The sequence below is a fragment of the Plectropomus leopardus genome, chromosome 22 (genome assembly GCF_026936395.1).
Source record: "Plectropomus leopardus strain MGB_pleo_1.0 chromosome 22, ASM2693639v1, whole genome shotgun sequence".
In the NCBI taxonomy this organism is placed as follows: Eukaryota; Metazoa; Chordata; class Actinopteri; order Perciformes; family Serranidae; genus Plectropomus; species Plectropomus leopardus.
The window spans coordinates 10869177-10881985 of record NC_142197.1 but is presented as its reverse complement, the minus strand read 5'-3'; the positions used below and the strand labels follow the sequence as shown (position 1 = coordinate 10881985).

Sequence of the window (12809 nt, the reverse complement as noted above, 5' to 3'; positions counted from 1 at the left end):
AAGGATTTCTTCAAACACAAAATGACCACTGCATATTAATGACTTTGTGAAAAAAAACTTTGTTTTTCTTGTATGCCCCCACAGGGAATGAAGAATCCAAAAATGGGGAAAATTCTTAACAAATTGAAGTCACAGGCGATCACAATTAACAACAGCAAAACTATATCCAAACATCAATTTAAAAACTCACACAACTCCTACAGTATAACACAAGTCTCATTTATATACAGTCATATGCTCAGTACTTCCCGAACACGTGCATTTTTGCTAAAACCTTACAATTCAAAACACTTCAGCATATCAGTAGTTGGGCTGGACTGAAATATTCAGCCAGCCAAGTATTCATTAATTGGGTAGGTATCCAGTTTTCAATTTTGGCATTCAAATATTCTTCTTTTTTTTTTCAGCGGCAAATGCCATTTCAGTGTTTGTGATCCTACTGCTGCACACAGTGACAGGAATTATCATTTTACCCAAGAGTTATTAACAGGTTTATTGACTGAGTCAAGCCATTTCTTTGTCGTGTGTGCAGCACCAGAATGCAATCATGTGAGCCCCCCCTCAGCTCACCCCGAGTGCAGCTCTGTCCTGCAGCACAGAGGAGGAGCATTTCAACATCTTCCACAAAATAAGGACACTTACCATTTCAGACACACAACGAAATTTAACAGAGTGATTTGGAACACTGAACACATATTCTGGTACCGATAACTATCAGTGTTTTTAACTTTACAAACAATTAAGTGTCACAAAGCTCTCAAGCAGTCAGAGGCACACCAGGCTCTCTCTCACATAACACTGAAGCTCCGTGGAGCACGGTCTCTCTCTCTCTGACGGTGAAGCTCTGGTCCGCAAGGTGTTGGCACAGTGTCTATCACCCCCCCCCCCAACAACCAAAGCCCCATTTATTCGCTGTTAATTAATGTCGAACCTCCGCAGCCCAGAAAATGGTATTCGGGACAGCCCTAATGAGTAGGCACATGGGCAAGCACTTGCTTTTGAGCACTTGCTTTTGAACTCTGCTCATGTTCCTGTGACTCATCTGCGTGGCAGACTGTTTATGCAGAGGAGTTTCAAATATTAAGGCTTTTAGCGAAAATGCATGTGTTTGGGATGTACTGAGCAAACGACTAGATAAATGAAACTTAGTTTATACTGCTGAGTTGTGTGAGAGTTTGTAACTGGATGTTTTGATATAATTTTCCTGTTGCAGTCTCTAATCATTCAATTCATCAATAATTTTCTCTGGTTTTGGATTCTTCATCCACCATGGAGCCATTAAGGTTTCTACACAAATTCACATTAACACAGAATGAAAAACTGATATACAAATACTCATTTTCGGGGGGAGTGGGGGGAGTATCATCAGCAGAAAGTAAATACCAAAATGTCTTTGCATTCATAATTTGACCTGCCTTATTTTAAGGTTGTCATGTCATTTCTGAAACAGCAAGTCTTCAGTCTGGAGGTGAAAACATGATATACTTTTGCTGTGGTTATTTTACTTTAATTCATCAAGAATGAACTGATAAACTATCAAATGCAGCAGTGGGCCTAAAAGTGCATGTATTAGGGCTTTTCTCAATTGCAAAAAACTTTAAGTTTGATGGTCTTTCCATGATCTTAACCAAGCCCTGTGACTGCATTTAGCAAATATTTTCAGTATTAATAAGGCTGCAACTTATTGTTACTTTTATAGTTAATTAATCTGCCATTTTTTCCCTGATTATGCTATTAACATTCCCAATCTGTCAACAAAATCTTTAGATGTTTAACTTACTGTCCATGTCCTTCACTATTTTTTGCTGTTTTGCTTCAACTTTCAAAAAATATTTACACAGTGAGATTTTTTTAAATAAATAATAATGAGGATAAAATGACTAAGTTTAAGCAGTCTGGCAAGTTCAGAAAATTAAAACACTTTACTGTAATGCACCCTGTAACACCAGGAAAAGACAACACTTAAGATATCTGAAATTTTAGACTATATCTAGTCTCATATCATGAAATTGATATAATTGGCCAGCCCTAGTTTGGTATTTATTTCAATAAATGTAATTAGCAATTATTTGCTGACTTGCTCCTTATTTATTCCTTAAATCCATAGGAGTTTGCAATATTGTTGTAAAGTCTTACCATTAAAACTGTAGCTGACTCCCTCAGATTAACTTTATGTACTTCTGTGGTGTTTTACACATCTATTGCACATATAAAGCAAATAAGTACTCTGTGTATGCATGTTTTCAGTGCAGTAATGAATCATTCAGTGAGCGTAACACATAAATAACACACTGATTACAACTAAGCCTACATCACAAGCATAAGTCTGTCAGGTGAGCTCTTTTTAATAGTACTTTTTACTCTCCAGGCTTAATCACAGATGCATAATACCTGCTATTTATAATGCATCTATTTCTGTCAATTAGCGATAATCACACACTATGAGGTAAAATTATGTGGAGCCAACAGAGCGTAATGTTTATCTCACGACTGAGATAAGGGAGAAGCATTTCTGTGGAAAACGTGACAAGTCAAAGACGAAACAGTGATGGGAAAGAGTCATGGTTGGAATAACACTTGTGAGAAAAGTTTAGCTGGCTTTGCTGACTGCAGACAGAGCGCTGATCCAGTGGGCAACATTGCTTCTCTGTTGTAACAGAATTCTCATGTTTATTCATTTTGGCATCATGGCCAAGAGGTCAACAGAGGTGTGTTTACAGAAATTCCCCAATTCCCATAATGGTATGCGGGCAAAAGACACTATCATAACACAAGGAGACAGCCAAGTTCAAGCCCTTAGAGGTCTCCTAATCTAAAAGCTAATTTGCCAGAATGAGCATAAAAACATATCATCTGCAGTGCCTTTGAAACACTGTGTTTGCGTGGCTGAGATGCTCCATTAAAATGCATTGTTTAAACCAGTGATACTCAACTTACAGCCTGCATGACAAATCTGGCCAGGTAGGGTGCCAGGTGCCCCCCCCCCCAAACACTTTCTAATTTACAATAAAAATCTCTTTCACTCTGGGATTTTTTTTTTTTAAATGCCAGTGGAGAATCCTGCACACCCCGACAGAGGTCCTAGCTAAGCCCCTAACATCCTAAAATCCTAGAAACGTCCTGAAATCCTGGAAATGTGCTAAAATACAAAAGAAAAAAGCCTAAAATCTGAGAATTGTCCTAAAATCCTAGAAACATGCTAAAATCCTAGAAATGTCCTAAAATCCTAGAAACATGCTAAAATCCTAGAAATGTCCTAAAGTCCAAGAAACATCCTAAAATCTTAGAAATGTCCTAAAATCTGAGAAAAGTCCCAAACTTTCAAGAAATGTCCTTAAATCCTAGAAACATGTATGGGGCTGCTACAACGGGCTCCTGCCATTTTGCAAAAGTGGCCCCCGAGCCAAGCAGTTGTTGAGTATCCCTGGTTTAAACACTCACAGGACCTTTGGCTGACCTCAAACATTCAGCCTCTAACAACTGCTGATGTGACCTTTGAGCTTTTAGTTGACAAGGGTAGATCTGAAGCGGCTTCACCTGGCTACACCCCCCTCAGCACAGTCGGAGCACAATAGCCATTGGTTATTTTGGACAAAATGTCACCCTCCCTGCAGCCAACCGTGTCAACCTTCCCCCAGACAGTCGGAAAACGCGAGTTCACCGTGAGGTACCCGCATCTCTCTGATTCTCTTCCTGAACCCTGCAGCATCCACCACCTCACACCTTGCTGCATGTTTAGCTTCACACTTAGTAAATACAGTAATTAGCACACACGCAGTCAACCCTTTAAGCCACACATCCCTCTAAAAACAACATAGGAGCATACACACACACACACACACACACACACACACACACACACACACACACACACACACACACACACACACACACACAAAACAGCATCTCTGATATCTACACCGACACAGGCCGCCCTCATGCGACACCATCTTTCTTCAAATGTCATATGTGAAGTTCTCGCGTCCCGGGGACAATGAGGGGTATAGAGTTTCCTGGCAAGACTTAGCAGCACCCAAACTTAGAATTGACTCCCTAAGGATGCTGGTATGTGTGCGTGCGTGTGTGTGTGTGTTGATAGGTGGGAGATATACACACAACAGTAAAATTAGCTTCCTGCCAACAGCCTTTGACAGTATGTTCCAGTTATATCCTTCATGTGTCATGGAGGTTAGGATACCAGACCACAACACCCACAGACACTACATTTGATGTCAAGATATACGTTCTGTATGATATGCTGTTGAGTAACAAATTTTTGCAATGAGTGAATAAGGATATTTTTAGTTCTGCTGATGGCAATTCCATTTCAAAGTCCAGGTAAAGTAAAATTAGAATTTTTTGTCTAAATACATTATACACATTAGAAAATAATTGTTGCAAACACGTGAAAAGAATGTGAACTATACAGTTCTGCATTGTTGAGTAAGACTGTTGTTTTTCCACTGTTTTTGTGTTGAGGATTTTCGGGGCAGGCCTTGAATCATAGCTTTATGAAGCACCGGAGCCATCTGTATCATAACCTCTCCCTCATAATATAAATGCTAACGTCAGAGCGCATAGCCTCAGTTTTGTGTCATCCCCTGTGTGTGAGCATCAATTTTGCTACATTCAACAAGCTCTCTTCACTCTTTCAGTCAATAAAAACAAAAATATACAACGCTGTTAAATGTCACAATCACATAACCACAAGCAGAATATTTGTCAGTAATATACTTTATCTGTTGGTGTTTCTGGCAGAATCAGTTACCAAGCCACCGACCATTGCTGCTCACTGCTGCGGGTGTGTGCTCTTTGCTAACATCAAGTCGCTTTTCGATTTGGGATATATTTGTGCTTTGTGCTATCGAGTTAGCTGCTAGAGAGGGGAAAGCACTGCTAATTTTTTCACAATTTTGAAACCTCATTTCAATATATGTCATTTTTTTTCTTCTCTTAGGGCTCTACTGTGAACTACGACTCAACCATTTGTCGCCATTTTTCGATTTGTCGTTCACCGTGGAGGCACGCAAAAAACAATCTGCTCGCAAATTCAGCAACCAATAACTTTATCTGAATGAAGCTCAGCAAAAGTTCAATCAGGAAAACCTTCTCTGTTCTTCTTTCACTCACAATCCTCTCCCACCATTTCACTCCTCACGCTTCTTCCAATCAGCTGAGCGTTCCCTCTTCCAATTAAACCAATCAAAATTCTGCCACGATATCTATCAGCTCATCATGTTGCTGCTGTCAACCCTGAAGTCTGTTATCCTCTCTGCTGCTGTCAGCTGTCATTTTATGTGGAACTATTGCGCCCCCCTCTACCCCATTCACCTGCAGTTATCACATCCTGTGCCGAGATCGAGCTCATCAAAGGTCCACTCCTCGTCACATACGCGTCTTTGGCACCTTCTTGATCACCATCATCATCATCTTAACTCTATAGGGGAGGTTCCCTCATCTACTACAGCTTCACCACTCACCTTAACATACATGACATCCCTATGGGGTTGAATCACCAAAGACTATTCACATTCACCATACTTTTGTGCACTTGTAAATAAATATTATTTTATTCAGAATGAGTATCTCCTGATTGAAATGGTATACAAACACCTTATTTAGATTAGATTAGAACACCCTTAAAATCCAAATCAAATCTTTTATTTGGAATAAATCAAGACTCTTATTATAGTTTAATCACACAAGTTAGGCTCAGTCAATTCAATTTGGGAAAGATTTCAAATACATAAAAAAACATGCAGAGGCAAAGCAGAAAAAGAAGCATAAATAAAAGACCGGGTTTCCAAGTGCGTTTATTCTCACCACAGATAAATACTTTACACCTAAGATTATTTGAGACCAAAACATTCATTCATGTGGTGATAATAATGACCTCTGGGGGAATCATGACAGTGTGTGGTATAAGCTTTAAGTAGCAAACTCAACTATCCGTTACATGACAGCCAAGGTTTTTTGGGCAATAACACCATCTTCCTCTCAAATACACTCATTTACTTAATCTTTAAATCACACTCATCTATCAGTCTCACTCTGATGCTGGTTAAGCACCACGACACCAAGAGCTTACCACATGAACCCTGCAAAAACACAAACTCTAAAAGGCTTCAGTGTTAATGGCAACACAACAACTGAGGTGATGCTATCGTGTCTCGCTGAAGTCCCTGCTGTTTACAGTGGCACTAATGACAAATGAAAGGAAATGACAAGTTCTACTCATCCTCACGCAGCGCCATCAATCACATCAACCTTCGCTGGAGAATACCTTGGCTATAATACAACAGCGAAGAGTGTGGAGAATATCAAGAGTGGGAAAAACAAAGAACTGTTCGGCAGATGGAATAAAAATATACATAGTGACTTGTATTAGTTCTGGTCCAGTTCATGTTCACACTGGCTTTTTGCAAACAAACCAAGGCCTCCTGTATCATTTGGTCAACATGGGGAAATTTTTCGATGCCAAAAAGATGTAGCAGAATTTAGGGTCAACTTAAATTTCATTTCTTCTTAAACAATGTTTAAGAAAAATGACAAATAAATCTGTCTTGTACCTTGTACCTTATACACACTGATACACACAGCTTGGGGACAAAGGATGTACACTGTCAGTGACCTCAAAATGAGCCAGACTGTAAGACATTATTGACAACATGAGCAGGTGTTTGCAGTTTGCAGCCACACCAAAGTAAAACAGACACATAGTCCGGCAGAGTAGATCAGGTTACCGCACCGCAACATGACAGAATTTAAACATTGTCACTACCACTTAAAGTACAGCCTAAAATGATTCTTTACTGATTTTCAACCAGATTTGTATCATACCAACAGGGGTAGTATGTAAACTGCAGTAAACTTCTCTCCCTCTCACCAGCACCCATATCTCACTGCTTTTCTCTCAACTCAACCCTGGAGCTGTTGCTCAAAGTACAGTTTGTACTTTGCATTTCCTATGCCCGCTACCACAAACACCAAGAGTACAGTGGCTGATCGAAGAGGACCCTCTTCTCTCTCTTTCTCTCTCAAACTCAGACCAAACTCAGATCAAGCTGTAAAACTAGGAAGTGCTGATAAAATATAAACAAAGATTCTGTTACTTTAAGACTAAAATGTCTTTAGAAACACATCTTAGTGCACTGTAATCTTAGTGCAATATGAGAATTTGTGAACCTGAAGAGGACACCATGCATTATTATTATTGTAAAAATGGAGGCTGAAAAAACAAAGACTCTGTTGCTGCGTTGCCTATTTCTGTCCTCATTCTGGTAGTTGTAGGACTTCTACCTTTTAAACAAAAGCAAATGCAACAGCCCTTTTCCTCTATTTTCTTTGATCATGTAGCACCATTTTAAAAAGTAGTTGTGTCTTTCTCCTGCATAGACAGACAAGTTTTATGAAAAGACCATCTTTCCAGCAGTGAAATACTTATTTTAGCAAATTAAAGCACAAAGAATAGTAACAGCTTTGCTCATACGAATGCCAAAGTCAGTTTTGCCAATTTTGTGAGCTTGTCAAGCAAATTAATTGCAACATTGTGTTCCCTAAGGTTATAAACATGAAGCAGAATTCTTAACAAAACAAAGATATGCATTTAAAGCTTTTCCCTCTTTAAGCTGGTGAGCTCTGAAAACTACCATTTCAGAAACAGTACAGCCCGCAACACACATTTTACAGCCTAATGCAGCCCTGCAGGTAAAGTGGCACTCATGTGATAAAAGCTACTCTTCAAAGTGATGTGGTATTCCATAAGAAGATGTTAAAAACATATCAGCTTAAATATAGCACACTTATAATCGCTAAAATTGAAACCCAGTGGCACTCACCTGAGACCCTGTTGCCGCTGTGCTCTTGTCTCTGCCCTGCTACTGGTATGTGGTTTTCTGCACCTAATAGATTAATATAATGTATAAATAACCCAAAAACAGCAGAAGGGCTAAAACTCTTCTTATTATCTTTATGCAGCCATAGGCTATTACAGTACATACAGTGCAGTAACATAACAATTAGGCTCCTATAATAAAAAAAAACACATTTAAAACTGCTGTTAAATATGTGAACTTAATGAAAACTATATACCAATTTGGGGGGAAAACGACACTAAAGTTAGCCTCTGATTCTTGGCTTCCAATTCCATTAAGGTAACCTACATTGCTCAAAACAGATTCCCAGCTTTTTACGTTTAATAAGCATTTAAGGCTACTTTTTAATAGGCGAACGTCTTGGAAAATTGCATTAAAAAAATTCGGGGAGAAAATCCACCTAATAGTCTCACCTGAAAGTCTGCAGCTCCACCTGTCGCCTCCGCTGCTGGTTTCTGGAATCTGCTAACATGTAGCACAAAAGTATGCTAACGAGCTAGCGTCAACTAGCTCCTGTTAGCATGTCGAGTCGTTATCCTTTACAGTTCCTGCTAACACGACTTTCTCCGTGGACAAGAAAATAAAGTTTCGCTCCATCCATTTGAGTATCTTCGTTGTGACTATTACTGCGACTATACGTTCAAGGCTGAAGCGGTAGCTTACTAAGTATCAGAACATGGACAGCTAACTTAATGTGCACAGCTAACTGGCTAAATAGAAGCTAAGCTAATTAAATATTGGCACACCTATTGTTACCTAGGCAACTGATGCCAGTTCACCTGGAGGCTAATGTTTCCAGAGTCCAGACAGATCATTTTAACACACACACCTACGCAGGTGGAGAAGGAGGGTGGGGGGGCAATTACCTGAGTTATAAATCCACCAGGAGGCAGAGTGAGAGTTTTCCAGTTAACCCTTTGTGGAGCTCATAAAATTAAACTTACGAGAAACAACATTTGAGATGCAAAAATGATGTGTGCAGGTTGGGACATTGACTAGGCATTGAAGGTGTTTTTAATTATTTTTGTTTTTTTATTATTATTATTAGCCTAAGTAATTTCTTAATTTACTTTGATCCCCATTGGCTACCAGGAAAGCATCTAGGTTACTCTTCCTAGGGTCCACACAGGTAAAGATTACATCATAAAATAAAACAAATGTATAAGGAATGGAAAACAACAGGAAAACTACATAAAACCAACAATTAACAAAAGAAAAACAAAAGGATAGAATAATAACAATAGAAAATGTTATTAAATTAAATATCAGTCACATTTTGTTTTTGTTGGTTTGTGCATTGGTTCAGTTAATATGATATGGACAACTGAGTCACATTACACTTGTACATCTATGCATGAGTGCCCTGATTTTAGTGTTTGTAGCAAAATTTTAATTTGCAATAGGCAGTAAGCTTTTTAAAAATCAATCAAAATAGTATCCTAAAAAGAAAAGAAAATGCATCCGCAAGTAGCTTGCACACAAATATACATCCACAAATAGCTCAAATTTATGCACAAGGATAAGGTGTATCCACAAATAAACACACATTACATGCTCAAATACATACACAAAAATACATCCACACAAGTATAAATAGGTATAAATGAATGTCTCCTGTGGTAATACGTTTGAGGACAATGGTTCCCTCATCCCACCCTCCCCAAAGGCAGCATGAAAAAAAGTGTTTCACATTGGAAATTGTTTTCATACTTTTAGTATACATAAGGTGCCAGAGTGCATTTAATGGCATCAATATAGAGCTTGTTTATCAAATACTTGCCAGTGGAGACCCCCCACAACCCCTGACAGAGGTCCTAGCTAAGCCACAAATGTCCTAAAATCCTGGAAACGTCCTAAAATCCAAAGTCCAACCCAAGTCATACAACATAGTGCTACTGTTAAATTCATAACAATCTGTTGTATAAGTACTAATGTGATTCAGAGCAGAGTGGCTCCTCAAAGTAATTTCTAATTAATGTTATATAATTTTAATGATTTAATTGCTCTCACACTGTTATTAACTCAATGTCCTGTCCCTTTATTATAAGTCTTATATCCTCTAACCATATTATCTCACAATTTTATACCTCGTTCCTGTATTATTTGCATTTTGCTGAATTAAACATGGTTTAGTTGTGTTTTAAAGCAGGGCTGTAGTAGGACGGAGTGGCAGTATATATCAGCACTGCAGTGTGACTGTGACAAATGGTTTATATAAGTCAGACAGAATGGATGACGGTTTCTTTGTGCCCCAGGGAAGCTGTCCCTGGCACTACATACACTTACCCTACATGTATATTTGCATGTGCTGGACCACGTGACGAGTGAGATGTAAGATGAAGTCGTCGATAAAGCTGCGGTACCAGTTAATTTTAGCAATACTGAGGCATAAATCAATGGGGGCACAAAAACATATTGATCGCAGCGACATGTCGGGATGAAATTCTTATCGATAATGTACATCATGTTACATGAGGAAAGTGAGGGTATGACCGAAATAGAAATTGCCTCATTTACTGCACAAACAGGATCACCCTCCAGGGGATTTTCAGTGAGGTCGATCAATACTGTGCAAGGTAAAATTATTGAGATATTATGTGTGAATAACAGAATGACAACTGAGTGCCAAAATCTGTAAAACTAAGGGAAGAATGTCACAGAGAGTGATATATATCTGCTGGCTGTGCTGTGAGAAAACAGGTCTGTGATTGATTATACTGGGACATTAATGGTCACTGTTCAATAACCATGTTCACAACAATGAGCGGCGCTTTGGAAGACACACACATATCAATATCTTAGAGTGTCAGAGTCAGTACAGAGGAGGGATAATGGGACCAAGAGAAGGGTACATGTCAGAGTGAAATGATTGATTTTCATCTCCTCCATCTCACTCCATTTCCTAATCTTTATGAACTTGCCTCCCTGTTCCCCTGTTGTCTCTTTCGAACACCTCACTCCTGCGGTGATTTAAAAAAGCAGCAGAAAGAAGACATTTGTCCAAAAATCCTGATGAATTGCTGTCCTTCTCATCACTGTGCAGAGAAAGGAAAGGGGGGTCTGTGCCGAGAGAGACAGAGCACAGGGGTTGGGTGAAGAGTGCGACAGTGGCTAAAAATAACCCAGTGTGTAGGCTATGTGTGTGTGTGTGTGTGTGTTTGCAATGCAGAGTCTAATCAGAGCCAATCTACATTCCTTCTCTTCTAACTGCACACACACACATCCAAATCACATACACAAACACAAGCAAACACATTTGAATACCCTTATTAAAATCCCCCGCCCCTGACATGGGCATGTGAGCGCTGATCACACCAACTTTCCTTTGGTTGCTGCCCATGCGTCTCCTCCACAGGGCATTTCACTGCGCTCTCTGGAACTAGAAGAGACAAGCCCCCATGTTCTGACTGGGGGCCGAGGCTTCCAGCTCAGACAGAATTAACTGACTCTTGCTCTCGTTTTCTTTTTCTCTCTCTCCACCCCCGTCCTCTTCCCTCCATCAGCTTGGCAAAATGCAAATCATTCTCTGCTCAGAGTTCAAATTAGAAGATTCACCCAACTCATAGGTGTGTGTAGCCCTGAGGGTCAAAAACATGACATTTCAGTAAGCACGATATTTCACAAAACACAAAAACATTTCACAAAACATAATATTTTACTTAACACGACATTTCCAAAGCACAAGAAAATTTTAATGTAATGTGACACTAAACAAAACACGTCAGATTAACAAAGATTTCAGAAAACGTTAAAAAAAAAACATTTCAGAAAATGCAATTTTACAAACAACAGTTCACAAGCATGACTTGTTAGAAAACAAAACACAACAAAGCATGACAACATTTCACAAAACCAGCAACATTTCACAAAATACCACACTACACAAAAGACAAAATTTCATACACAAACAAAAAAAAAATCTGAAAAAAATACATTTCAGAAAACCTTTCAAAAAACACAACATTTCAGGAAACAACATTTTAGGAAACACAACATTTATCAAAACATGACATTTCAGACAATATGACGCCATTTCACAAAATACAGTATTTCACAAAACACTACATTTTCCTCACACATTAAAGTTTCTACGTTTTGTAAAATGTTGTGTTTTGACCCCCATGACCACCATACATATGCTCCTATACCCTGTTTTTTGTTGGGGGTTTTTTCATACGTGTGCAAGCACAGTCAAACCAGGCCAGGCCGCAATCTATGCCAGGAGCAGCGCTGATAAAAACATTCCCCCCTCACAGACTCTAACACAGAAACATGGCATGGCAGATGGTGTGACATTCAGCCTTTGTCAACAGAAAACAAGAGAGAAGCACAAGTGGACATAAGTGATGAAGGCAGTGATGGACAGAGAAGTGGAAGACAATCAGGTGAGAACAGGAGCAAGTGTCAGGGACATTAAAGAGACATTTGACATTGACTCAGAGCGCCACCATGTGGACCGCCTCTGGGCCCCAGCAAAGCAAGACACATGTCACAGATTTTCCACACAGTCAACAAAACGATTTTTCTGCCATGCAGGGTAAATACACAGCCTCCCATAGTAATTTCTCCAAAATACACACATACATACACACTCACACACTCATAACCAAATCCCTCCAGAGCTCTACCTGGCAACGGCATACAAACATGATTTTTTCCCCCCTCTGTCTCACACAAAACAACATGCATGCCTGACTCTGATTGGCTGTGTGTTTATTTGTTTGCAAAATTAAAAAAACAAATGCCTAAAAATGGAATTTGATATGTGCCGTTAACGATCCTGCTGTTTAGCAAAGCAGTGAGCACTGGGAGGAATGTGTTTATGAGCCGCACAGATTAATCAGCATAAATTAAGTCAGCCACACAACCCCAGCCATGTTGAACTACATTTTTGGTGTCTCCACATCTAACATTTTTTTTCAAGAATAATCCCTG

At 39.3% G+C, this 12809-nt stretch overlaps 1 long non-coding RNA gene across 1 annotated transcript in view; it reads right to left on the bottom strand.

Annotated features, from left to right (window-relative positions):
- The window catches only part of LOC148185870 (uncharacterized), a 102912-nt gene extending 94211 nt beyond the window's left edge, over window positions 1-8701 (bottom strand). Inside the window, exons 1-2 of the long non-coding RNA XR_015775581.1 lie at window positions 8288-8701; window positions 7839-7901 (exon numbers count right to left, since the gene is read on the bottom strand). This is a non-coding gene — a long non-coding RNA (uncharacterized LOC148185870). The remainder of the gene's footprint in view (window positions 1-7838; window positions 7902-8287) is intronic.
- Between the last annotated feature and the right edge of the window lie 4108 nt (window positions 8702-12809).